The 27,772-nt window shown below is 42.0% G+C and overlaps 1 pseudogene; it reads left to right on the top strand.

Annotated features, from left to right (window-relative positions):
* Window positions 1-5,298: 5,298 nt before the first annotated feature.
* LOC127916460 (FERM and PDZ domain-containing protein 2-like) lies at window positions 5,299-27,723 on the top strand (annotated as a pseudogene).
* The last annotated feature ends 49 nt before the right edge of the window (window positions 27,724-27,772 follow it).

Raw genomic sequence — 27,772 nt, 5'->3', positions numbered from 1 at the left:
CCTGCGGGATAGTCTGAGAACGGCCACCCTGACAGCTGATGAAACTGTGGGTTTCCACAACCGAATAATTTCTGCACAAACTGTCATAAACCGTCTCAGGGAAGCTCACCTGCATGCTCGTCGTCCTCATCAGGGTCTTGACCCGACTGCAGTTCAGCGTCGTAACCAACTTCAGTTGGCAAATTGTCCCCTTCAATGGCCACTGGCACAATGGAGAAGAGGTGTGCGCTTCATGGATGAATGCCAGTTTCAGCTATACCCGGGCAGATGGCATCGTTTTGGTAAGCTGTTTGCTGATGTCAACAGAGTGCCCCATGGTAGTGGTGGGGTTATGGTATAGGCAGGCATAAGTTACGGACAGAGAACACAATTGCATTTTATTGACGGCAATTTGAATGCACAGAGCTACCGTGACAAGATCCTGAGGCCCATTGCCATGCCATTCATCCACTGCCATCACCTCATGTTTCAGCATGATAATGCACAGCCCCTGGAGACAATTTCTGGTAGCTGAAAATGTCCCAGTACTTCCAAGGCCTGCATACTCAGACATGTCACCCATTGAGCACGTGAGGATTAGAGGTCGAACGATTATGATTTTTCAATGCCGATACCAATACCGATTTTTGGAGGACCAAAAAAAGCTGATACCAATTTAAAAGATATATATATATATATATATACACATATACCGTTGTCGAACGTTTACATAGACCTTATCCAAATACATTTAAACTCAGTTTTTCACAATTCCTGACATTTAATCAGAGTAAAAATTCCCTGTTTTACGTCAGTTAGGATCACCACTTAATTTTAAGAATGTGAAATGTCAGAATAATAGTAGAGAGAATGATATATTGCAGCTTTTATTTCTTTCATCACATTCCCAGTAGGTCAGAAGCTTACATGCACTCAATTAGTATTTGGTAGCATTGCCTTTAAATTGTTTAACTTGGGTAAAATGCATCGGGTAGCCTTCCACAAGCCTCCCACAATAAGTTGGGTGGATTTTGGCCCATTCCTTCTGACAGAGCTGGTGTAACTGAGTCAGGTTTGTAGGCCTCCTTGTTCATGCACGCTTTTTCAGTTCTGACCAGACATTTTCTATAGGATGGAGTTCAGGGTTTTGTGATGGCCACTCCAATTCCTTGACGTTGTTGTCCTTAAGCCATTTTGCCACAACTTTGGAAGTATGCTTGGGGTCATTGTCCATTTGGAAGACCCATTTGCGACCAAGCTTTAACTTCATGACTGATGTCTTGAGATGTTGCTTCAATATATCCACAATTTTCCTTCTCATGAAGCCATCTATTTTGTGAAGTGCCCCAGTCCCTCTGGCAGTAAAGCACCCCCACAACATGATGCTGCCACCCCCACAACATGATGCTGCCACACCCGCATGCTTCACTGTTGGTATGGTGTTCTTCGGCTTGCAAGCCTCCCCCTTTTCCCTCCAAACACAACAATGGTCATTATGGCCAAACAGTTCTATTTTTGTTCATCAGACCAGAGGACATTTCTCCAAAAAGTATGATCTTTGTCCCCATGTGCAGTTGCAAATCATAGTCAGGATTTTTATGGCGGTTTTGGAGCAGTGGCTTCTTCCTTGCTGAGCTGCCTTTCAGGTTATGTCGATATAGGACTAGTTTTACTGTGGATTTAGATACCTTTGTACCCGTTACCTCCAGCAACTTCACAAGGTCCTTTGCTGTTGTTCTGGGATTGATTTTGTACTTTTCGACACCAAAGTACATTTATCTCTAGGAGACAGAACGCGTCTCCTTCCTGAGCAGTATGACGGCTGCGTGGTCTCATGGTGTATATACTTGCGTGTACAGATGAACTTGGTACCTTCAGGCGTTTGCTCCCAAGGAGGAATCAGACTTGTGGAGGTCTACAATGTTTTTCTGAGGTCATGGCTGACTTATTTTGATTTTCCCATCATGTCAAGCAAAGAGGGACTGAGATTGAAGGTAGGCCTTGAAATACATCCACAGGTACACCTCCAATTGACTCAAATGATGTCAACTAGCCTATCAGAAGCTTCTAAAGCCATAATATCATTTTCTGGAATTTTCCAAGGGCACAGTCAAATTAGTATATGTAAACTTCTGACCCATTGGAATTGTGATACAGTGAATGAAAGTGAAATAATCTGTCTGTAAACAATTGTTGGAAAAATTACTTGTCATGCACAAAGTAGATTTCCTAACCGACTTGCCAAAACTATAGTTTGTTAACAAGAAATGTGTGGAGTGGTTGAAAAACAAGTTTTAATGACTCCAACCTTAGTGTATGTAAACTTCCAACTTCAACTGTACATTCTATACATTGTCAAGCTAAGGTTTTCTAGCTATAATATTTAGCTATCTAGCTTTTCAAACATTTGCCTAGCTAGCATCACATTTAGGTGATAGAAAAGGGATCTTTGGTTTTAAAATTGGGGAGGTGTAAGGTCCTGTAAGGAGTCGTGACAGGGGGACATAAAATGGCAGGACCCCCACCAAGTTCGGGGGCATCTAAAGCTCATTACCTGCATTTGTACACAATATAATATGACCCATAGCACTTTTAGCCGTCTCTATTAAGAACAACATAAGGTAAGCAAAAATGCCCAGTCATCAAGCTAGGTAAGAGATCGTCACTAAATATGTGACTAATTTCAGGAAACGAGGCATATGTCTCACGCCACTACTTCACAGGAGCGCCATTTGAAATGCCTTCCGGAACATGTGAACTTTCATGTTTCTTAATAACAAACTTGTTTTCCATCTATAAATACAAATCCAATTGTTAAATTACAAGCCTAGTTGGTTTATCCACAGAAAAAGCCAGGAACCTTCCCACTAGCCATGATTGGCTGAGATAATGGTTGGGCTGGACATGCTGGGAGATGAGTTTGGAATGTTCTGCCATGTAGCATGCTTCTGTCTATAACGTGAGCTGTTCAGTATGTGTTGACAGTCCTTTCTACCACGCCGTTTTTTGAAAGATTTAACTTTAGCCGTCGAGAACAAAAGTTTTGCTCCTTTTCTCTACAACATTGATGCCCTGAATTTAGCAGGCTCTATTGACAGATCAGTTGGAAAAGTGACTTTCTACACATGCCATGGTCAGTGTGAACCGGAGTGACTTGACAACACTGGCCAAACAAGATGTAGCTACAAACAAAATGGAGTTAATTGGTTTCAGTCTGCCTTGAGGCGTTCATCCATGCGTTCATCCATGTATATGGGTAAGAGTCTAGCTACATTTTTACATTTTCACATTTAGTCATAAAGTATTTTTTAGTGTAAGCTTTAGTGTACAACACTTTTTCATGGATTTGTCATGCAATAAAATGCAGGTGTACCTATGATAAAAATGACAGACCTCTACATGCTTTGTAAGTAGGAAAACAGCAAAATTGGCAGGGCATCAAATACTTGTTCTCCCTACTGTATGTGACCACTGCATTGAAAAACAACCAGCTTTTTCTCTAATCTATTGATGATCAGATACTTCAGTTGTAACTGTGGCTCTGTAGCGCTCATGTTTTACAGTTGATAGACAACTTTTCCACTTTTTCAAACATGAACTCTTTCAAATTTTTACATTAGCCTATAAAAATCAAAAGGTGTTGCTGCATGGGCTCATTCCTTGTCTTGCTGTCAATTACACAGGCTGTGTGACCAATATCTTGGTCGACTCATGTTGGGATCGCTGTGCATCAGTGATGGGTTAGGCTAAATAAATACAACATAATACAGTGCATTCCGAAAGTATTCAGACCCCTTGACTTTTCCCCAAAAAACTTATATTCGTTTTATTCTAAAATATATTAAATCGTTTTTTCCCCCTCAATCTACACACAATACCCCATAATGACTACGCAAAAACAGTATTTTTGAATATTTTGCAAATGAAAAACTTATATCACATTTACATAAGTATTCAGACCCTTTACTCAGTACTCAAGTCTTCTTGGGTATGACGCTACAAGCTTGGCACACCTGTATTTGAGGAGTTTCTCCCATTTATTCTCTACAGATCTTCTCAAGCTCTGTCAGGTTGGATGGGGAGCATTGCTGCACAGCTATTTTCAGATCTCTCCAGCGATGTTAGATCGGGTTCAAGTCGGGGCTCTGGGTAGGCCACTCAAAGAAAAAGACTCCTCCCCAGTCTGAGGTCCTGAGCGCTCTGGAGCAGGTTTCCATCAAGGATCCCTCTGTACTTTGCTCCATTCATCTCCTCCCAGTCCCTGCCAATGAAAAACATCCCCACAGCATGATGCTGCCACCACCATGCTTCACTGTAGAGATGGTGCCAGGTTTCCACCAGGTGTGACGCTTTGCATTCAGGCCAAAGAGTTCAATCTTGGTTGCATCAGACCAGAGACTCTTGTTTCTTGGTCTGAAAGTCCAAGAAACTCCAAGCAGGCTTTCATGTGCTTTTTACTGAGGAGTGGTTTCAGTTTGACCACTACCATAAAGGCCTGATTGGTGAAGTTCTGCAGATGGTTGTCCTTCTGGAAGGTCCTCCCATCACCACAGAGTTACCCTGGAGCTCTGTACAAGTGACCATCAGGTTCCTAGTCACCTCCCTGACCAAGGCCCTTCTCCCCAGATTGCTCAGTTTGGCTGGGTGGCCAGCTCTAGGGAAAGGTTTGGTGGATCCAAACTTTTTCCATTTAAGAATGATGGAGGCCCCTGTGTTTATGGGACCTTCAATGCTGCAGACATTGTTTTGGTACCCTTCCCCAGATCTGTGCCTTGACACAATCCTGTTTCGGCGCTAACGGACAATTCCTTCAACCTCATGGCTTGTTTTTTGCGCTGACATGCACTGTCAACTGTGGGACCTTTTATATAGACAGGTGTGTGCCTTTTCAAATCATGTCCAATCAATTGAATTTACCACTGGAGGACTCTAATCAAATTGTAAAAACAGCTCAAGGATGATCAATGGAAACAGGATGAACCGGAGCTCAATTTCGAGTCTTATAGCAAATGGTCTGAATAATTATGTAATTAAGGTATGTTTTTTATATTTAGTTTATCAATTTGCAAAACAATTGAAACTAGTTTTTGTTTCGTCATTATGGGGTATTGTTTGTTGCTGATGAAGAAAACAATGTATTTAATACATTTTAGAATAAGGCTGTAACATAACAAAATGTGGAAAAAGTCTAGGGGCCTGAACGCTTTCCCGAATGCACTTGTATGGCGAATTAAAAGAACAGTGACGAAGGAAACTAAAAAATCCTGGGCAGAGCGTGCTCTGAGCACTTGGCAGAGCGGGACTGGAGCGAGAGAGAAAGCAGACGTGCCAATATTTTTTCAATCCGCTCCACGCTCCAGCCTTATTCTGCTCCTCTCCAGCTCCACTACTCCACTCACATCCTCTGATTCACATGGCCCCAACGGAAACCCTTGTTTTTGTCTTCTGTTGCAAAACCTTTTGCTATGTATTAATGAACTGTATTCATCTGGTGTTCTACCTGGTTTCACCTGGTATTTTGCTTGGTATTTCACCCGGTGTTGTACCAGGTAAGCGTGATCGGTATCCTGACTACAGTGAGGGCAGCGCGGCTGGAGCGGAGAGCAGACGGTACTCTAACGACTCCACCAAGTCAGGTAAAATGCATGTGTTAAATGTTGAATCATGTTTGGTTGGAACAAAATAGTTTTTGGTAGCACTTTAGTTTACAGTGTTGAAATAACAGGATATGGTCCGGAAAGTAACAGTAAACAGGGAAATAAGCTTGCAACATCCAGGCAAGAATGCAGGAATAACCCATAAAGTTAGTATGTAGCTGCTAAATACTAATAAAGTGTGATGTATTTTCCTTATGCAGAAAATGTGTTACTGAAAACTATCAATAAGAGGCCAATAAGCAGAAGTAGAGGCCATTTATCCTCTTCTTACCAGCACCGTCGAAACGTATTAATGTACTATTACGAGGCGCATTCGTGTACCGATAGGATGCATAGGGTGTGTGAGTAGCTCCGTTTTGTACCTACAAAAATGTGGTTTATATGTAGAAACTAGACAAAAGTTTAAAATCAAGCCTCTAAACGTGACCAAGCAATATATCCCGAAGCAACTGTGAGAGTGTGTGCGATTAGTTTTGTACAGCAGTGAAGCAAACAGTTGGTAAAACACCTCAGCCGCACGAATCTAACAGAACATGGCCTCCTTCAAAAGAAAAGGAAAAGACAAAGGGCAACTTTGCCCTTTTCCTTGTGGAAACTTTTCCACTCGAAGGCCTACAAACATTAAGCGTAATGGAGACCTCCACGGACAGAGTGGAGCCCCCTGCACTGAGAAGACGGAGTGGGAAGAAGCGATCCACGCAGGCTACATACAGTGATACTTAAGACGTGCTTATCGTACATTGTGACAGTATTATTGTCCCCTCCCCAAACACAATCTATAATCTACTTTCCCCAAGTAACTGTTCATCTCTGTGACGTAATGATGGAAGTAGCCGATGCCAACAGGCTACATGGACACTGATAAGAAAATTAAAAGGGGGAAATATAGCATGACATAGACTGATCAGGGGAAAGCTATGATCCCTTATTGATTTCACCTGTTAAATCCACTTCAATCAGTGTAGATGAGGGTGCGGAGACAGGTTAAATAAGTCTTGAGGCAATTGAGACATAGATTGTGTATGTGTGCCATTCAGAGGGTGAATGGGCAAGATAAAAGATTTAAGTGCCTTTGAATGGGATATGGTAGTAGGTGCCAGGCGCACTGGTTTAAACAGGGTATGGTAGTAGGTGCCAGGCGCACCGGTTTAAACAGGGTATGGTAGTAGGTGCCAGGCGCACCGGTTTAAACAGGGTATGGTAGTAGGTGCCAGGCGCACCGGTTTAAACAGGGTATGGTAGTAGGTGCCAGGTGCACCGGTTTAAACAGGGTATGGTAGTAGGTGCCAGGCGCACCGGTTTAAACAGGGTATGGTAGTAGGTGCCAGGCGCACCGGTTTAAACAGGGTATGGTAGTAGGTGCCAGGCGCACCGGTTTAAACAGGATATGGTAGTAGGTGCCAGGCGCACCAGGTTTAAACAGGGTATGGTAGTAGGTGCCAGGCGCACCGGTTTAAACAGGGTATGGTAGTAGGTGCCCGGTGCACCGGTTTAAACAGGGTATGGTAGTAGGTGCCAGGCGCACCGGTTTAAACAGGGTATGGTAGTAGGTGCCAGGCCCACCGGTTTAAACAGGGTATGGTAGTGGGTGCCAGGCGCACCGGTTTAAACAGGGTATGGTAGTGGGTGCCAGGCGCACCGGTTTAAACAGGGTATGGTAGTGGGTGCCAGGTGCACCGGTTTAAACAGGGTATGGTAGTAGGTGCCAGGCTCACCGGTTTAAACAGGGTATGGTAGTAGGTGCCAGGCGCACCGGTTTAAACAGGGTATGGTAGTGGGTGCCAGGCGCACCGGTTTAAACAGGGTATGGTAGTAGGTGCCAGGCTCACCGGTTTAAACAGGGTATGGTAGTAGGTGCCAGGCGCACCGGTTTAAACAGGGTATGGTAGTGGGTGCCAGGCGCACCGGTTTAAACAGGGTATGGTAGTGGGTGCCAGGCGCACCGGTTTAAACAGGGTATGGTAGTAGGTGCCAGGCTCACCGGTTTAAACAGGGTATGGTAGTGGGTGCCAGGCGCACCGGTTTAAACAGGGTATGGTAGTAGGTGCCAGGCGCACCGGTTTAAACAGGGTATGGTAGTGGGTGCCAGGCACACCGGTTTAAACAGGGTATGGTAGTAGGTGCCAGGCGCACCGGTTTAAACAGGGTATGGTAGTGGGTGCCAGGCGCACCGGTTTAAACAGGGTATGGTAGTGGGTGCCAGGCGCACCGGTTTAAACAGGGTATGGTAGTAGGTGCCAGGCGCACCGGTTTAAACAGGGTATGGTAGTAGGTGCCAGGCGCACCGGTTTAAACAGGGTATGGTAGTAGGTGCCAGGCGCACCGGTTTAAACAGGGTATGGTAGTGGGTGCCAGGCGCACCGGTTTAAACAGGGTATGGTAGTGGGTGCCAGGCGCACCGGTTTAAACAGGGTATGGTAGTAGGTGCCAGGCGCACCGGTTTAAACAGGGTATGGTAGTGGGTGCCAGGCGCACCGGTTTAAACAGGGTATGGTAGTGGGTGCCAGGCGCACCGGTTTAAACAGGGTATGGTAGTGGGTGCCAGGCGCACCGGTTTAAACAGGGTATGGTAGTGGGTGCCAGGCGCACCGGTTTAAACAGGGTATGGTAGTAGGTGCCAGGCGCACCGGTTTAAACAGGGTATGGTAGTGGGTGCCAGGCGCACCGGTTTAAACAGGGTATGGTAGTGGGTGCCAGGCGCACCGGTTTAAACAGGGTATGGTAGTAGGTGCCAGGCGCACCGGTTTAAACAGGGTATGGTAGTAGGTGCCAGGCGCACCGGTTTGTCAAGAAGGACTGCAACACCGCTGGAATTCTCACGCTCAAAAGTTCCCCATGTGTATCAAGAATGGTCCACCACCCAAAGGACATCCAGCTAACTTGAAACAACCGTAGGAAGCGTTGGAGTCAACATGGGCCAGCATCCCTGTGGAACGCTTTCGACACCTTGTAGAGTCTGGCTGTTCTGAGGGCATGTCAATAGGTGTTCCTAATGTTTGGTATGCTCAGTGCATGGCAATAACTGTTCTATGGATGGGTGTGTGTGTGCGCCCATGTGCGTGCCTGCTCGTGTATATGAATGGATGTGTGAATATGTATAGGAAGGCAGGAGAGAATGGGTGTATGGATGCATAAGGTATATATGTTGTATGTGAATTAATGAGAATGGACAGGTAAGTGGATGTATGCATGCGTGTAAATGTTTCTGAGAAGAGGGGAGGGTGGAAAAAGAGGGGAGGTTGGGACAGGCTTGGCTTGGGTGGGGGTGTGTAAAGGGGGGTGACGAGCTTGGCTTGGGAAAGATGGAAGGATTTATCTATACTACAATGTAGTTTTATTTATTTTGCAAACCTGCTGTAAAATTAATAAGTTCTGGCCAAATTAGGACAGGTTGTCTAGCCATTATTATTCCTTGTGTGTCGTTATAGCTCAAATCCAATGGTGGTTATTGGTGAGAGTGGCGATGGGCTTTATGCCAGGGATCGGTGGGGCAGGGAGCTGGTTGGGTATCAGACACTTCCGTGAAGTATGTGTGGTGCCTCCACTCATTTCACTTTGTTTTTTCGGTGGACACACTCTCCCTAAGTAGAGCCCCACCAGCCACTATACTTTAATTTAATTCACAAAGTATTATAAACTGACCGCACTAGTTAAGTGGCAGTCTTTCATGTATTTACAATGACATAATCCACAAAATGTTGGGACATTAGGAGAGGAGTTGGCGCTTAAAAGCCCTAAAAAGGAAAAGTGTCTCAAAGTACAAACTAGTACTTGATTTATGTTTTTGTGTGTTCTTTGTTGAATGTTTGCTCAGCAGTAGTGTTTCTTTTGCAGCAATTTGTGCAAATCTGTCATCAAGGCAAAGGGTGGCTACTTTGAAGAATCTCAAATATAAAATATGTTTTGATTTGTTTAACACTTTGTTGGTTACTACATGATTCCATGTGTTATTTCATAGTTTTAATGTCTTCACTATTATTCTACAATGTAGAAAATAGTAAAAATAAAGAAAAACCTTGAATGAGTAGGTGTGTCCAAACTTTCGACTGGTATTATTTGTATTAAACCAAAAATACTGCAGTACGGGAGCAGCTCATTTTAAAGACACAAGATGCAACACCGATCAATCCAAACTCATCTCTCGGCATGTCCAGCCCACTCATTATCTCAGCCAATCATGGCTCGCGGGAAGGTTGCTGACATTTTTTTCTGTGGCTAAACCAACTAGGCTCGTAATTTAACCATTTTATTTGTATTTACAGATGACAAAGAAGTTTGATATTAAGGCACATGAAAGTTCAGATGTTCGAGAAGGCATTTCTGCCAAAAAACACATTTTTATTAAAAATATATATATTTTTACTTTCAAAATGAATCTCCTGTGAAGTCGTAACTTGCGACATACACCTAGTTTCCTGAATCGGGTCACATTTATGTAGTGATAAAATAAATGGTACAAGTATGTTGGTAATTCATGTCAGGTCCGACTACGGCTTGTCATGTGCTAGCTAACAGCAACAAACCCAGATGAGCTAAATGAAAACTTCCAGTAGAGATCAGCTACTCATTAGCTAGCTAACGTTAGCTATATTATAGCTCTAATGCATAATGTTTACTGTTAATGTTTTGGAATAAGATATATTTGATTGTACAGTTGTAGTCGGAGGTTTACATACACTTAGGTTGGAGTCATTAAAACTCATTTTTCAACCACTCCACAAATGTATTGTTAACGAACTATAGTTTTAGGACATCTACTTTGTGCATGACACTTTTTCCAACAATTGTTATTTTTCCAACAATTGTTTACAGACAGATTATTTCACTTATAATTCACTGTCAGAAGTTTACATACACTAAGTAGACTGTGCCTTTAAACAACTTGGAAAATTCCAGAAAATGATATCATGGCTTTAAAAGCTTCTGAAGGCTGATAGGCATCATTTGAATCAATTCGAGGTGTACATGTGGATGTATTACAAGGCCTACCTTCAAACTAAAAGCGTCTTTGCTTGACATCATGGGAAAATCAAAGAAAATCAGCCAAGACCCTGGAAAGATAATTGTAGACCTCCACAAGTCTGGTTCATCCTTGGGAGCAATTTCCAAATGCCTGAAGGTACCACATGTACCTGTGCAAACAATAGTACGCAAGTATAAACACCATGGGACCACACAGCCGTCATACGGCTCAGGAAGGAGACGCGTTCTGTCTCCTAGAGATGAACGTACTTTGGTGCAAAAAGTGCAGATCAATCTCAGAACAACAGCAAAGGACCTTGTGAAGATGCTGGACGAAACAGGTACAAAAGTATCTATATCCACAGTAAAACGAGTCCTATACTGACATAACCTGAAAGGCCACTTAGCAAGGAAGAAGACACTGCTTCAAAACCGCCATAAAAAGCCAGACTACGGTTTGCAACTGCACATGGGTACAAAGATCGTACTTTTTGGAGAAATGTCCTCTGGTCTGATGAAACAAAAATAGAACTGTTTAGCCTTAATGACCATTGTTATGTTTGGAGGGAAAAGGGGGAGGCTTACAAGCCGAAGAACACCATCCCAACCGTGAAGCATGGGGTGGCAGCATCATGTTCGTGGGGTGCTTTACTGCCAGAGGGACGGCATCATGAGAAGGAAAATTACGTGGATATATTGAAGCAACATCTCAAGACATCAGTCAGGAAGTTAAAGCTTGGTCGCAAATGGGTCTTCCAAATGGACAATGACCCCAAGCATACTTCCAAAGTTGTGGCAAAAAAAAGTAAAGGTATTGGAGTGGCCTTGACAAAGCTCTGACCTCAATCCTATAGAACATTTGTGGGCAGAATTGAAAATCTTGTGCGAGCAAGGAGGCCTTACAAACCTGACTCAGTTACACCAGCTATGTCAGGAGGAATGGGCCAATATTCACCCAACTTATTGTGGGAAGCTTGTGGAAGGCTACCCGGAACGTTTGACCCAAGTTAAGCAATTTAAAGGCAATGCTACCAAATACTAATTAAGTGTATGTAAACTTCTGACCTATTGCAAATGTGATGAAAGGAATAAAAGCTGAAATAAATAATTCTCTCTACTATTATTCTGACATTTCACATTCTTAAAATTAAGTAGTGATCCTAACTGACCTAAGACAGGGATTTTTTTTTAAATTTCAGGAATTGTGAAAAACTGAGTTTAAATGTATTTGGCTGAGGTGTATGTAAACCTCCGACTTCAATTGTATGTAATGTGTACAATAACTATGTATTCATACTTTGACTCTTCCATATACATCGGATGTCCACCGCCCTCATATGACATCTGCTAAACTGTTTTATCTGGTTTTTCAATGACAGACGGAACTTTGATTCTTTGATCTTTGATGCTATACAACAAAGGCCAACAAAATCCAGTTCATTACATAGATGAAGGTTATTGAACATTTAAAGAGATTGTCAGCAGATGTGGTTTTTCTGCAAGAGTTACTTCAGAAAAGCAGAAATGTAATATTTCAGGAGGAGCTCGGTTGGAGAGGCCTATGCTGCCACCTACAGTAGTAACTGTAGAGGTGTAGGCAGTCTGATAAACAATACACCCCTTTCCCTTATGTCCCAGCACACGGACCAAGAAGGACGTTTTCTACATTTTTATTGTACCTTAACATGGTGAAAATACACATTGATTTCATTGTATATCCCCCATCCTCTAGTGTTTTTAGATATAATTCAAGCTATATAAGATCAAACACAGACTGGAACTAATATTTTAGCAGGTGACCTAAATCACACATTAAGCAAGTTAGACAGACATAGCAATAAAAAAGGCTAATTCAAGGAGCCTCCAAAGAGGCTGAAAAATGTCATCTCTACAAATATTTTACAGGACACTTAGAGATTGAACTACAAAATACTGCTCCTTTTTTCTCAAAGTAAGAAAAGCTCTTTAAAATGGAGTACATTTTTTTTTGATCTCCAACAATATACTGGGTTAAAAAATATATCATATCATTTGGACATCAGAGCAATGTTGAGGGAATTTTGTGTCCGAAAAGGATACCCAGTATGAATTTAAGATATACAAAACCTTGCAGAAAGCCTATCCAACTGCCAAGACCTCAAAAGGACTGACATTGGCACAAAATGGAGGGATTATTGGAACATAGGTAATGAATATTATACAGGAGTCAAAATGCACAAATTCTATAGCGCAAGGCAGAGTAATGTCTTAAGTGTCAAGCTAACAGGACTCAATGATTCATGCTTTCTGTGATTGATATTAAGTTCAAAAGTTATGGGCGGAATTAGAAAGTTTGCTGTCAGAAGTTTTACTGTATAAATGTACGTTTAATCTGTACTTGCATCTTTCAAGACTTGTCAAATGAGGGTGCGATGAGATACCCAATGGGTTGGTCTGTACTTTTTCTCGTCAATCATTTTGAAAAACATTTGCTTATTAAAAACTAGAAATCGATTGACACTCCATCGTTAAGACTGTGGATGAATCAAATGCATTATTATTTAAATATTTTTTTAAAAATGGGCTACAGAGAGAAAAAGAATAGTGCAACTGGATGTCATTTGGCATAGAGAAGTGGTCACCAACCGTTCCTGAGTCAAGATCACTTTCTGAGTCAAAATGCTCCGATTATTTTTATACATGACTTAAAAAAGACAAGTTGTTTGCAACATTAACCAATTAAATCCAGTTCTGTAGCAATGAGGTTTGTGCAGTAGGCTATAGGCACAATAAATGATCACTTCATAATGGCTGTGCTTAAATTACCCTGCCAATGTTGTTCTTCCCAGAACATTCTGAAAGTATATTTCAACATTTTAGATATATGATCACACTGGTTATATATAGTTTGTAGTATTCCTCGTGAGGCACCTTTACTGGACTGATTGCCTTCAACTGATGGTCAGTCTAAGGGGAGGGAGGTAGCAGCGGTGAGATTGCCTCTCATGCAACTCACAGACCCTCCTCTCTCTCTCCCTCCTCTGAGAAAAAGGGACACAGTCTTCCAGCTGATGGCAAAACTTAAGCTGCACTATTTCTACCTCATGCACCAATTCATGTTACCCCTATGACCAGAGAAAGTGAAATATTCCTTGATATTAAAAAAGGCACAAGCCGCTAATAATACCGAAAGTTTGACGAAACATTTTACGATACTCATTCGTAGCAGCTGCAGTTCTGGTTGTAGTGTGAGTGGAAGTAGGGAGAACGCACATTTTATGCATTACAAAAGTGTTGACAGTGCTGAATAACAACTTAAACATGAACTCACTCGTAAAAACAGCAGCTCTTTCCTGTATTCGCTGAATCTGTTTAGTCATGGTTTTAAATCATCTCACATTAAGAACTTTGCTGTGCGTTCAAGGCTTACTTTTAGTCTATTGGTGCGAGGAAACTGTGCAGACACGGTGATCTGAGCATTCTGATTGGCCAACAGTAGGCCTATAAGTGCACTCGATTTGCTCTTTGGGCCTGCCGAGTAGGCGGAGCATGAACTGGTTCAAATGCGAACACTTTGCCTTCCCGGCGCTAGAGCTTCTGAATCAAACGCCAACAGCAAAAATATTTTGTCTATGCATGGTTTGTATTGTTAGATTTTATTTTTATTTTTAAAAATGGAAGAATGTACTTGGAACTTTTGTAGAAGCCCCAGAACCCCAGAACTCATGCTGCACAACATTTCTATTGGCTATACAATTGCGTGAGAAAACATCGTTTTGATGGCCGGTATTAAAAAAGGGAAGGATCCCTCAGCTCTCTATAAGCTAGGCCTAATGTATTTATTTCTCAACCTTCCTAATATTAAGCACATTGCTTCCCTTTACAACAGGAGTAAAGCCTACCTGGCTGGTAGGAAAATGAACCATGGGAAAGGCGTGATTCATTCGCTACTTAAGTGCATAGATGACATGTATATGTTTTCCCCTGCCCCTGTTTTGAGACTGGTGCATGATAGTGGTCCATTCTAAATCAAAACCAATTTCACACACAAAGTGCATTCGGAAAGTATTCAGACCTCTTGACTTGTTCCACGTTTTGTTACTTTACAACCTTATTTCTAAAATGGATTTACATTTTTTTTATCCTCATCAACATACCCCATAATGACAAAGTGAAAACAGGTTTGTAGAAATGTTTGCACAAAAAGAAAATATGACCATTATTGACATTAGTATTTAGACCCTTTACTCAGTACTTTGCGGAAGCACCTTTTGGAAGCGATTACAGCCTCGAGTCTTCTTTGGTATGACGCTACAAGCTTGGCACACCTGTATTTGGGGAGTTTCTCCCATTCTTCTCTGCAGATCCTCTCAAGCTTTGTCAGGTTGGATGGGGAGCGTTGCTGCACAGATCTTTCGAGGTCTCCAGAGATGTTTGATCGGGTTCAATTCCAAGCTCTGGCTGGGCAACTCAAGAACATTCAGAGACTTGTCCCAAAGCCACTCCTCTGTTGTCTTGGCTGTGTGCTCAGGGTCATTGTCCTGTTGGAAGGTGAACCTTCGCCCCAGTCTGAGGTCCTGAGCAGTCCAACATCTAGTGTGTTCCAACGTCTAGTGTAAAGCCTTCCCAGAATAGTGGAGGCTGTTCTAGCAGCAAAGGGGGAACCAACTCCATACTAATGGTTATAATTTTGGAATGGGATGTTCGATGAGCAGGAGTACTTTTGGTGATTGTAGTTTATCTTTAACAGGTTATTACTTCATTCTTACCTGGTCGTTGCAGTGCTATTTACTCTTTACTATTACTTTCTGGATGTTACCGTTATTTCAGCACTGTAAACTAAAGCGCTATACAGTTTTGGTTTTTCATGTTTAGTGACTCATGGGGAAAAAAATATTTGTGTGACTTAATTCTGGATTTGCAGAGGAGTAGCTCGACAGCTCTGTGTTTTTCATGATATTTGTTAATACTGTACAACAAAAAAAAAAGAGATTTCCGTGTTTCTTGCAATAGGTATAACAGTATAATGTGTGGCATGTTTAAAATATTTAAGTATCTTTGAACTGAACAAATGTTTGTACTAGGCCTATTTATTCCTAAAGTATCTGTTCTATCGGTGTCGTTTGGTATTTGTGTTACAGAAAGTTTACTTCACAAACCCTGGAGACAGAAAGCCAGGAGCTCGCCCACCCCTGCATACCCACCGAACATAGACCGGTATATATACCTGGAAATGTTGCGTACATGGCTAACGAAGCAGATGAACACACACACACACACACAAACACACCTACCTGTGGGACTGACCTGTGTGTATCCTCAGACTTTAAACAACCAGATAGACTCTGGGAAATATGCACGCCCTCATCCGTTACTGTATCCTACAGTCTTTGGAAAAAAAAGTGCTATCTAGAACCTAAAAGGGTTCTTCTGCTGACTCCATTGGAGAAATGTTTGACGAACCCTTTTTGCTAAGATTATACATGAAAATGGACAAAAATTTATGATTTTATGTTGTCTACAACAAACTTGATAATGAGCAACTAATGCTGTAAAAGTATTGGAAAATGTAACAAAAAAAAAGTGTTTTGGAATAAGGCACAAGATTAAAGCCTGTTGTGAAGGAAATTTTACTTTGAAGAAACAGTCTTGAAAATATTAATCTTGTCTTTCCCTCGCACTTCATAAAATGCGCCAACGCTTTTCCTCGCAGATCCCCACTGGAAAGCTCCACAGGCAGAATCAAAGCAAGTAACAGGAAGAGAATCATAACAGATGCATATGGGGCAAGAAGAGAGCCCCTGCTCGCAGCACCAAGTGGAGTTTCTTACACAGGGACAGGAAGTCCATCTTAAATGAATCATTGTTTATTATCGGCGCGCCGGAGAGGTTCCAACCTGGAGAGGTTCCAACCTGGAGAGGTTCCAACCTGGAGAGGTTCCCGTTAGTCCCCTTATATACTGGTTGCAGACACGTTAAATAGGCATAGTTCATAGGGTTGGTACTGGCATCTGTCTATCTTAACTTAACAAACATATTCTGTTTGTGTTCTGGTGTTCCACCAGATAGTCCTCAGGAGAAGGTCATGACTCCCTCTCCTCCCACCCCTCATATCCTCACCGGACTTAGGCAGAGACCAATGATTGTTTATGACACCAAAGACCAGATTAACATTTCAAGACTGTTTCTTCACAAAGTAAAATTTCCTTCACACGCTCTTTCTGAACTTTCTATATATATCTCTCACTACTTGTTGTCTTTGACTCTGAGCAACAATGACACTGTCTGAGTGTGTCACTCATCTCCCCTGTCCCCTTCTGCACTTTGTCCTTGTTTATTTCTCTCTCTCGCTCTCTCTTTCTCTCCTTCCCTCTCTGACTATCTCTCTTTCTTTGAATCTCTCCATCTTCTCTCTCTGATTCTTTTCCCCCTGTCCTTCAAGACTGCCACAGGGTCTCAGACACAGAGAAAGTAGTAGTAGCTGGCTGTGCCAGAGCCCCTACATTGGCGTCCCCTCAAAGGGCATACCCCAATCCCCCAGCCCCTCCATCACTTTCAGCGACTCCTCAGCCAGCCTCACCCAGAGGAAAGCCAAGGTAAGTCTGTCTGTCCATCCGTACCTACAGCCATACCTACATCCATCCGTCTGTCCGTTAGATCATAGACAATCTATGACACCCTGTGATGTTGGCTTAGGCCCATGGAGTTATTTGCTGGGCTCTGGGGGTAATAATACACAAGAGCATGCATGACTCTAAATCATAGATTCTATAGACTGTGTACTTCTTATTATTCTCATAGTTTGTCCTATGAGGCATATGGCTCCTATACAGTTTAAGCTAGAATCCCAGTTTCTTAGATACTTTGATTGATTTGTATGTTACTCAAAGTACATTCAAGGTTTTTTACAGGAAAAATAGTTTTTCTTTGATGACTAGGATGTGTACATGCAGCAACGTGTGTGTGTATGGGGATGAAACGAAGATACAATAAACTAGGTTCAGTCAGCTTCGCCTTTGACGTCATGGCCCCAGTGAGATTGAGGTAGCTGTCACCTCCGATCCAGTTCTGGTTTATCAGTCTTGACTTCAGACTGCAGTGCTGTTGGAGCATAGTGACGGTCACAACCAGGGTTGGTGCATCCTACACATAGACTGGAGAGTGTACGGACGTGTGTTAGTGAGTGTGTGTGTGTGTGTGCGTGTCTGTGTGTTGTGGTGTTGGTATTGTTTCTGTGTGTAGCAATGTTATTATGGTGCGATTGTGTGTCCGCATTGCTGTGTTTACATCGTGTTGTGTCTTGTCAGGCTCTTGGTCCCGAGTTTATCAGAATGGCTGACGAACCCCAGGTAGTTCTGGAGCTACCCGGATCCATAGTGGTAAGAACATTTACCACAATATTAATGATTTTTGTCCTTGAGTGTATCTTTTTTTATACCCTCCTTTCTGTTTGTGTGTCTGTTTGTGTCTCTCTCTCCCTCTCCCTCTCTCTCTCTCTCTCTCTCTTTTTCTCTCACTCCTTCGTCTCATCCCTCTCTTCCCACCAGTCTAAGAAGGGCAGGTCTTGTTCGTCTCAGAGGGAGGTCATTGTGGTGTTGCCCAGTGGTCAGTCTGTATTGGTCAGATGTGACATGAAGTCCAGAGGGAGGGACGTGTTCGACATGGTGGTGGCTCACGCTAACCTGGTGGAGCACTTCTACTTCGGACTGGCCTACACCGACGGTAAGAAACTGACGACAGCTTTGTGTCTCATAAAGATACAGATGTAGGATCTTAATTTGATCACTCTTGTTGCTGAGAAGTTTGCAGGGCATGCAAACTTGTAGTGTATTTAAGGTTTAAAAAGGCATCTAAAGTTTGTCATTTCTACTTTAAAATGTCAGACTTGATTTTCCCTAACTAAAAATGTATCGACCCTACAAAAAAAAATTAATTCATTATAATCCACATAATAATTCACATTTCCTGTTGCGGCAGTATTATTTTCCTGCTGTAGCAAGCTGGCTCAAATTAAGATGCTACATCTGTAAAGTTGATTTTATAATGTCATATATCTTTCCTTTCATTTAGATGATGAATATTTCTTCTTGGACCACGAGACGAAAATCTCTAAAGTTGCTCCTGACAGTTGGAAGAAAGTAGTGTCGACCTCTTTTCTTGTTTTTCTAAGGGATCAAGTTTTTTGTTGATGATATCTCCTTCATATTGTGAGTCTGCAATACTTTTTAAATTTAAAGTATCTGATATTTGGTGTCATGAACTGTTAGTGAAATGCAGTTATCAGTTTTTCGTTAAAGAAATGTACATTGTTGTGGTGTTCCAAGACACAGGGGTGGCCTTCACCAGTACTACTTGCAGCTGCGGAAGGACATCCTAGAGGACAGGTTGTACTGCAACGAGGAGACAGGCATGTTCCTGGCAGCTCTCGCTCTACAGGCTGAGTTTGGGGACTACATTTCTGAGGTAAATTGAGTGAAGCACTGTCTCAGATATTTAATTTTTTAAATATTTTATTTTATGAAGTACATAATGGATTACGTTCTCCGTAAAACCCTGAGAGATTGTATGGCTCTTAATCAGTCTTCCAGCCAGAGCAGTAGGTTTATTAACCTTGGTGTTAAATTATGTGGTAAAGGGTATTGATAGGATGAAGCACTAAGCTCTCCTCTATTGACTTATTGAAGGCTTTCGATACTGTTGACCACTCTTTATTTATTCAAAGATTGACTGCAATTGGTATATTTCTTCAGGTGTCATGTAATTGGTTTGACAATTACTTGACACATGGGGGACACTGTTTTTTCTGATGGTATTACGTCAGATTTCCTTGAATTTACGAAAGGTGTCCTACTAGGATACATTTAAGGTCCTGTACTTTTTACTGTCTTGTCATGCCCTGTCCTCAGTATTCTTTGTTTTCTTTATTACTTTGGTTAGGTCAGGGTGTGACATGGGTGATGTATGTGTTTTTGTACTGTCTAGGGTTTTGAGATTGGTTCTCAATTAGAGGCAGGTGTTTATTATATTTAGGGGCAGCCATCTTCTTTGGGTATTTCGTGGGTTATTGTCCATGTCTATGTCTAGTTGCCTGTGTCGACACTAGTATTATTATAGCTTCACGTTCGGTTTGTTGTTTTTGTTTATTAAAATATATAAGATGTATTCATATCACGCTGCGCCTTGGTGTCCTCAATACGACGATCGTGACATGTCTATATGAACTATATTGGTTTATCTACAGAAAATGTTAAAAATACACCTGTATGCAGATGACACTGTTGTGTATGCTATTGCCCTCAAGGTTGAGCAGGTTCTTTCAGAGCTTCAATCTGCCTACATTGCTTTACAGAAAGCCTTTGTTGAACTGAATTTGGTACATAATGCAGGTAAAATCAAGTAAAATGTATCTGATGGTATATGCATCTGTACAATTAGATGGTTCCCTCATTGATCGTTCCCCGCTTATAAATAGTAAATTGGGCTTATTTTATAGGAATAGGGCCATGCCTTTCATTAAACGATAGAAAACAAATCAATCGGTCGACATTCATAGCCGTTATAGATTTTTGCAATATTAACTTTATGAATGCCACTGTCTGGAAGCCATTGGATGCAGTTTATCATAGTGCATTAAGCTTTATTACTGACAATAGGTTCAGTACACATCACTGCATTTTGTACCAGAAAGTAGGTTGGCCCCTCTTGTAGATCGCTGCATATCAAATCAAATCAAATCACATTTATTGATATAGCCCTTAGTACATCAGCTGATATCTCAAAGTGCTGTACAGAAACCCAGCCTAAAACCCCAAACAGCAAGCAATGCAGGTGTAGAAGCACTCTTTCACTCTTTTGTTTATAAAGCCCTGCTCCCATCAACTTCTGCCGTACCTTACTTCATACGGATGTACAAGATACCAGACCGTCTCAGGGATGGCTAACTCTGGCGATCCTTCCATCTCCACTGAGTTAGGTAAATCTGCTTCTAGTTTATTTTGCACCTTTAGACCCCAGTGAGTCAGGGGGCAGTTGAAATCGGTGAAGGGGCAACATTTTGGGGGGTTCTTCCATTGGAATTATATTGAATTCTGCTTATATCAAGCTATGCTAGGGTTAAATATTTTCCGTATTTTACAAATGTTTCATCCAGAATACAGCACTTTTCTCCGGGTAACCCGATATTTCCTGGCAAAACCGGGAAGTGTCATTCAAAAGCATTATAAAGCATATAAATATGTCCGGCTTTAATAGAGCTTTAAATCAGCATGACAATTGAAACATTTACATTACATTTAAGTCATTTAGCAGACGCTCTTATCCAGAGCGACTTACAAATTAGTGCATTCACCTTATGACATCCAGTGGAACAGCCACTTTACAATAGTGCATCTAAATCTTTTTAAGGGGGGTGAGAAGGATTACTTATCCTATCCTAGGTATTCCTTAAAGAGGTGGGGTTTCAGGTGTCTCTGGAAGGTGGTGATTGACTCCGCTGTCCTGGCGTCGTGGGGAGTTTGTTCCACCATTGGGGGCCAGAGCAGCGAACAGTTTTGACTGGGCTGAGCGGGAACTGTACTTCCTCAGTGGTAGGGAGGCGAGCAGGCCAGAGGTGGATGAACGCAGTGCCCTTGTTTGGGTGTAGGGCCTGATCAGAGCCTGGAGGTACTGAGGTGCCGTTCCCCTCAGCTCCGTAGGCAAGCACCATGGTCTTGTAGCGGATGCGGCTTCAACTGGAAGCCAGTGGAGAGAGCGGAGGAGCGGGTGGACGTGAGAGAACTTGGGAAGGTTGAACACCAGACGGGCTGCGGCGTTCTGGATGAGTTGTAGGGGTTTAATGGCACAGACAGGGGAGCCCAGCCAACAGCGAGTTGCAGTAATCAGGCGTGAGATGACAAGTGCCTGGATTAGGACCTGCGCGCGTTCCTGTGTGAGGTGGGGTCGTATTCCTCTGGATGTTGTAGAGCATGAACCTACAGGGAACGGGCCACCGCCTGAAACCTGATGCTACCTGAGCCTGATGAGTTGCATATTAAATATGTTTTATGAGCCCTACATTAGTGACATTTACTGAGCCCAAACCCCAAAAAAGGCCAAACGATTGTTCCATTATCTATATCGTATAGACTACTGCACATGCGGGACAGAAAAACATAAAAGCTCATAGATGTAGCTAGCTATATGTTCCCATTGGTAAAAACAAACAAAATGAAACTATCTCCAATAGGCTAATCTTTTTGAGTGTGAACTGTATTACTGTATAGTATTATACTGTATTATATGGAATTACGCACGCTGGTCAAACCATGATAAAGCAGAAGAACATGAGATTCTGTGCAAAGCACATGTGTCCTACAAAGTTACAAGTAGGCTATAGGGCTTGCCAATTTGAAATATAGTATGGCCTAATTCATTTTGAAATATAGTAGGGGCCTACTTGTATAGGCTAATTAGTAGGCTGACGCATGGTACCTTTAGTCTAATATTTCCCTAATGTCCTTATCCCCTTACACTGTGTATATGACAGTAGTTTGAATTGTTATTAGATTATTTGTTGGTTATCACACGCATTGTCGAAACTAGAAGCACAAGCATTTACAAGCACTCGCATTTAACATCTGTCTAACCATGTGTATGTGACAAATAATAATTTGATTTGATTAGACGGATTTGATGTTATTAGCCTACCTCTATTGTTGCTTCATTCCGCCCTCGTTTTCAACAGTTAAATGAAATACGTTTCGTTGTCCTTATCTTCATCATTCTCATGGCATCTGCATGACTGCTTAGGACTGGAATTAGATGCAGAACGGCCGCTTCTCTTGCATGAATATGGATCGAATGGTTGGTTATTGGTCTGATGGTCTGATAATAATTGCTACCAGCCTACCACCCTTTACAGACACCCACAACCTCGTGAGTTCTGTGGATCCTGTATTTAACATTTGGCAAAAACATGCTTGCTTTCCATCTTCGAATAGTCCTGTTGGGCATGGACGGCGTGCACAACGATGTCCAACAGAGATGCTCTAGTCTACCTAAGGAGGCTTACGGATAAGAAGGAATGTATTGCCTGAAAGAGGCAGACTAGGACATCTATATATATATATATATATATATATATATATATAGGGTATATATCAATCTATAATTGGATTATCTATTTTGGATGCAATTTGAATGGAGCTGATGGACAGGGAGAAAGACTGCAAGAGATGATTGGTTTTACATGTATTGTGAATTGCGCTCCATACTGAGACGGGCCAGGTCTGTCCCCACCCTGGAGCCGTTGATTCATCATGCAGAGACAGTAGAGAAGACAGACTTAGACACTGTATGTATTAACAGTTCAATTTCACGCCATGCTGTTCATATAAATGATTTATTATAATTTATCGGTTCTTGCAGATTATTCCCTGAAAAGGAGTGGCTTTGGGGGTAAATCTTGAAACCGGTTTCGCTGTTCAACTCTGTTCAACAATAAACATAAGTTCAAATGCAGAGACTCGAGACCATTGAGTGCTTTTTGAAGTGACGGGTTGGTGTGAAATCTGTAGCCCATCTCCACTTCGCTGTATCAACACAATGGAGCGCCCTACATCCTAAAGCACGGCTGTTTTGGCAACGAACAGGCTACAAGATACTATCGATAAGATAATTCACCTATTGCAAACCGCCTGTGTGAATGCAGCCAGTACCCCCACAGCTGTCTTACCCAAATGATGCAAACTATATGCTGAAAGTGAGTAAGGCAACAAAATAAGGAATAGCAGTTTAGCTTAGAATACAGACTTAATGCGAATGAATGAAACGGAACAGAATAGCGGTAGGCCTACTAATATGCCTATAAGCAAAATATCAGATCAATGAAGGCATGACACACAATCTATATTTAGGCTGAAATAAACAAACACGGTAAACAAAAGGGGAACGCCTACGCCTACCCAAACAGCCTACTACAGTGAGATACACAACTCAATCATCAAGTTTGCAGATGACACAACAGTAGTAAGCCTGATTACCAACAATGACGAGCCTACAGGGAGGGGAGGTGAGGGCTCTGGGAGTGTGGTGCCTGGAAACAACTCCTCTCACTCAACGTCAACAAAACAAAGGAGATGATCAGACTTCAGGAAAGAGCAGAGAGCACACCCCCTATCTACAGAGAGCGGGACCGCAGTGGAGAAGCTTCAAGTTCCTTGGCGTACACATCCGACAAACTGAAATGGACCACCCACACAGACAGTGTGGTGAAGAAGGCGCAACAGAGCCTCTTCAACCTACAGATGCACTGATCCGAAAGCCATCCTGTCCATCTACCACTACCGGCAACTGCACCACCCACAAGTGCAAGGCTCTCCAGAGGGTAGTGCGGTCTGCCCGCTTCCATTACCGGGGGCAACTACCCGCCCTCCAGGACACCTGCCCCACAGCACCATGTCACAGGAAGCCGAAAAGATAATCAAGAACATCAACCACCCCGAGCCACTGCCTGTTCACCCCGCTATAATCCAAAGGTGGTGCAGGTGCAGCAAAGCTGGGACCGAGAGACTGTTAAACACATCACTAGCACATTAAAGGCCGCTGCCTATAGGCATAAAAGACTAGAAATCACTGTCCACTTCAAGAATGAAACACTAGTCACTTTAGTTATGTGCATATACTGTATGCTATAATCTTACGGTATCTTAGTCACTTAATAATGTTTACATGTCTTGTTATCATCCTCATAAGGTATATACTGTATTCTATAACATCTACCGTATCTTTGTGACTTAATGTTTACATATCTGCATTACTCATCTCATATATACTGTATTCTATACTATTCTAATGTATTTTAGTCCATTCCGATCATATGTATATAGTCTTAATTCAATTCCTACTTGAATTTCTGTGTATTGGGTATATGTTGTGTAATTTGTTAGATATTACTTTGTTAGGTATTACTGCACTGTCGGAGCTAGAAGCTAGCATTTTCGCTACACCCGCAATAACATCTGCTAATCACCTGTATGTGAATTGGACGGATACACAAAACACACACACACTCCGAGCGCGCTCTGTCCGTGGTGCTGATAGAGCGCAGCGGGAGATACAGATTTCACGCCAACCTGTCACTCAATCATTTGAACTTTAGTTCATTTTATATAGGGGCATAAAAACTGGGAGAGTGGCACAAGTTTCAACTGAGGGTCTATGCCCCCTTTCCAGCCTCGCGGAACTGGGTCTAACTGCACCTTACTTTGTGAATAATCTCTAGGCTTTTTCGAAAATGTAATTAATTGGTCTAGAGCAATTCAAAAGGCTAGTTGAGGACCTTACTGAGAATGTGTTTGTTTTTATGATTGTGTTTTGCTTTTTTCAGTATTGATGTGAATAGTGATGTGCGCATTGATGATAATACAGGGCTCATCTGTAAAGAGACCTTTGTCTCCGCATGACAAAATGAGCATTTCTTATTGGACAAGTCAAGGTAGTCCTTCCTTGTTTCAGTGACTTTTCCTCCGTTTGGTACCTATAGAACACTACTACACTTGTGGCAGGTACATGTCATTGACAGGCCTGTTATCTCTATTCAGTTGTATGGGCAGGAACTACTACCAGCTAGAGCAGTTTGTGTCTAAGAGGATGCTGGAGAAGATGGCTCTGCCCAATCTAAAGGAGGTTACTTACGGTTACATACAACAATGCCCAGATGCTGCCAGAGGAGGCAGAAACCGAGTACCTAAAAGTAGGCAGAGGAGAGACAACACACAAATATAGTATACAGCACTGTTTGCATGATTTGCACACACACTCAGCAAATTTACTGAATTGAAATAACCACTTTTTTATAGAACTTTATTTGACTTATAGGTGTCGAACATCTTCATTTGAACCTTGTTTAACCTCTTTCAAACCTGGTTTAGCCCTGCAACATGAAAAAACCAATGCAGCTTCTCACACTTGATTGTTACTTGCACAATATAACGCTTTGCTCAATTGAGAGCAATTCAAATCAAGCTTCTATTAGCTGCAAATCATAATCAAGTGAGTGCTAATAACACTTTAAATTTGGATCTATTTTGGTTTCAAGCACTCTGTTTACTTGTCTACACAAGAATATTTTGAGTTGAGTACATTCTTCCCTTTACTACGATCAACCTGCTGGCGTGCTTGTTCTATCTCCCCCGTCAGATCGCCCAGCAGCTTAGAGTATGGGATGGTGTTCCATCAGGTATGCCGAGAAAAGCCGGTGGTGGGGGGAGCTTGTGCTGGGAGTTCAGTTACCCACAGAATCACTGCCTATGAGCTGAAGAACCACCTCCGCACTGTCACCACGACGAGCCTCTGGAGGAGACTAAATACCGCTCCCCAACGTGAGCACTACTGAATACTGGTTGTACTACAACTACTATAGTACTTTTACTAGTTCCACTGTAGACCAGATAGTCTTTTTTGCAGAGGGATTGGGTTCTTACCAAGAATCTTTTTCCATCTGAAGAACCATTTTTGGAAGACGAGGTTCTTTTGAAAGTCAAAGGGTTCTACATAGAACATTTATCATCGAAGAACTGTTTTTTTCATCATTTCATAATTAATAAACATGATTTAAAAATAAAAATAGTGTTATTTTTCAGAATGTAATATTGAATGCAAACTCAAAATGTAATACATTTCAACTCTATATCTAACATGGTACAGGTGTTTATTTTAATTCTCTAAGACCATAAACATGTGTTTAAGGTGAATACTTTGTTTCAACATAGATTTGTTTAAGGCTACCAAGAATACACTGTATGACCCTGATTTAGCCCACTGCAGTAAAAGGTTCAACTTTAAATTTCTCAGTTTTAAAAGATGTGAGAAATGTTTTAAACTGTACTTAATATGAGAACATTTGTGCACAGCAAATTGCCAAATATTACCTAGTTTTGATTTTTTTCAGTAACACTTCAGTGTAACAGAGGTAAATTAACACTCGGTGGTGTAAAATAACCCCAGTGTTGGTGTGAAAACCAGAAGTGAGTGTGATTTGTGTAATTTTTGACTTTGTGTAGAGTAAAACACTCAGCCACACCCATCATTATTATATTTTCAAAACTGCTCTAAAGCATGCTCTACAGTTTGTTTCAATATCTGTGTTTTTGCATGTGCATTGGTTGATTTCTTGATCATGATGCAAAGATAAATAGCATACTTATTCTAAACTAATTGAATCTGTTAGTAGTTGACTTATTGCCCTCATTACGGAGATGGTTGTTCAGTCAAGATGGTTTAGGTAGCTCCCATTTAAAATCTTCCTGGCCCCAGCAGTCATTCTGAATGCAGGTTGCGTATGATTAAAAGGTTCAATGCTGGATATCACTCACTCTGGCTGGATGCCAATAAGAATTACACATCGTTTTGCAGCTTGCATAATGTGACTGAAGGTATGGTGGCCTGTAAACCAGATTTTTTCAATATTAGGAAGGTGTTCTTTCATGTTTTGTACAATTAGCAACGTCTATTGTCATAAAGAGTTCAATTTAAAGCCTGGTTGAACCTTTTATAAACGGTTCTAGGAAGAACCTGTCAAGATTAAAGGAGTTCTCTGTAGAACTCTTCATAGATGGTTTAGGAAGAAACCCAATTACAGGGGTTCTAAGAAGAAACAAACATAGGGGGTTCTATGTAGAACCCTCTGCAAAAGGTTCTACCTAGCATTAAAAAGGGTTCCCCCATGGGGACAAACCCAAAACCCTACATGGTTCCCACGTAGCACCTTTTTTTGTATGGGTGACTGTGCTTTCAGAAGGGTTTGCCATTAACAGCTCCAATGCTCTTGATTTAAAAGACAACCCTCTGACAGTTGTCTCTCCTCCCCCCAGCATCGTAAGCTGACCATAGAGTGTGGTGGTCCCCAGTGGTAAAGCCAGCTGTAACAGAGAGTCCCTAAGATTGCAGTACCTCCTTAGTCTCTGCTCCAGGCAGCAAGTTCCCCAGCGAGATGAGTTCCAGGCAACTCAGCCACAGCACCGTCAGGTACGGCCTAGGAGCACACACAGGCAGGCATACACGCAAACACACACACACACGCACACACACACACGCACACACACACACACACACACACACACACAATTGCTTATTCATTACCTCGATTATTTGTTGTCTTTCCAGATGAGAACATTGACAAGTACCAAGTCTATTTGTCGGACCAGTGACTCCATTAT

This window comes from Oncorhynchus keta, chromosome 36, assembly GCF_023373465.1.
Source record: "Oncorhynchus keta strain PuntledgeMale-10-30-2019 chromosome 36, Oket_V2, whole genome shotgun sequence".
In the NCBI taxonomy this organism is placed as follows: Eukaryota; Metazoa; Chordata; class Actinopteri; order Salmoniformes; family Salmonidae; genus Oncorhynchus; species Oncorhynchus keta.
Note: the sequence above shows the minus strand (reverse complement) of the source record. Positions and strands in the feature narration are given on the sequence as shown.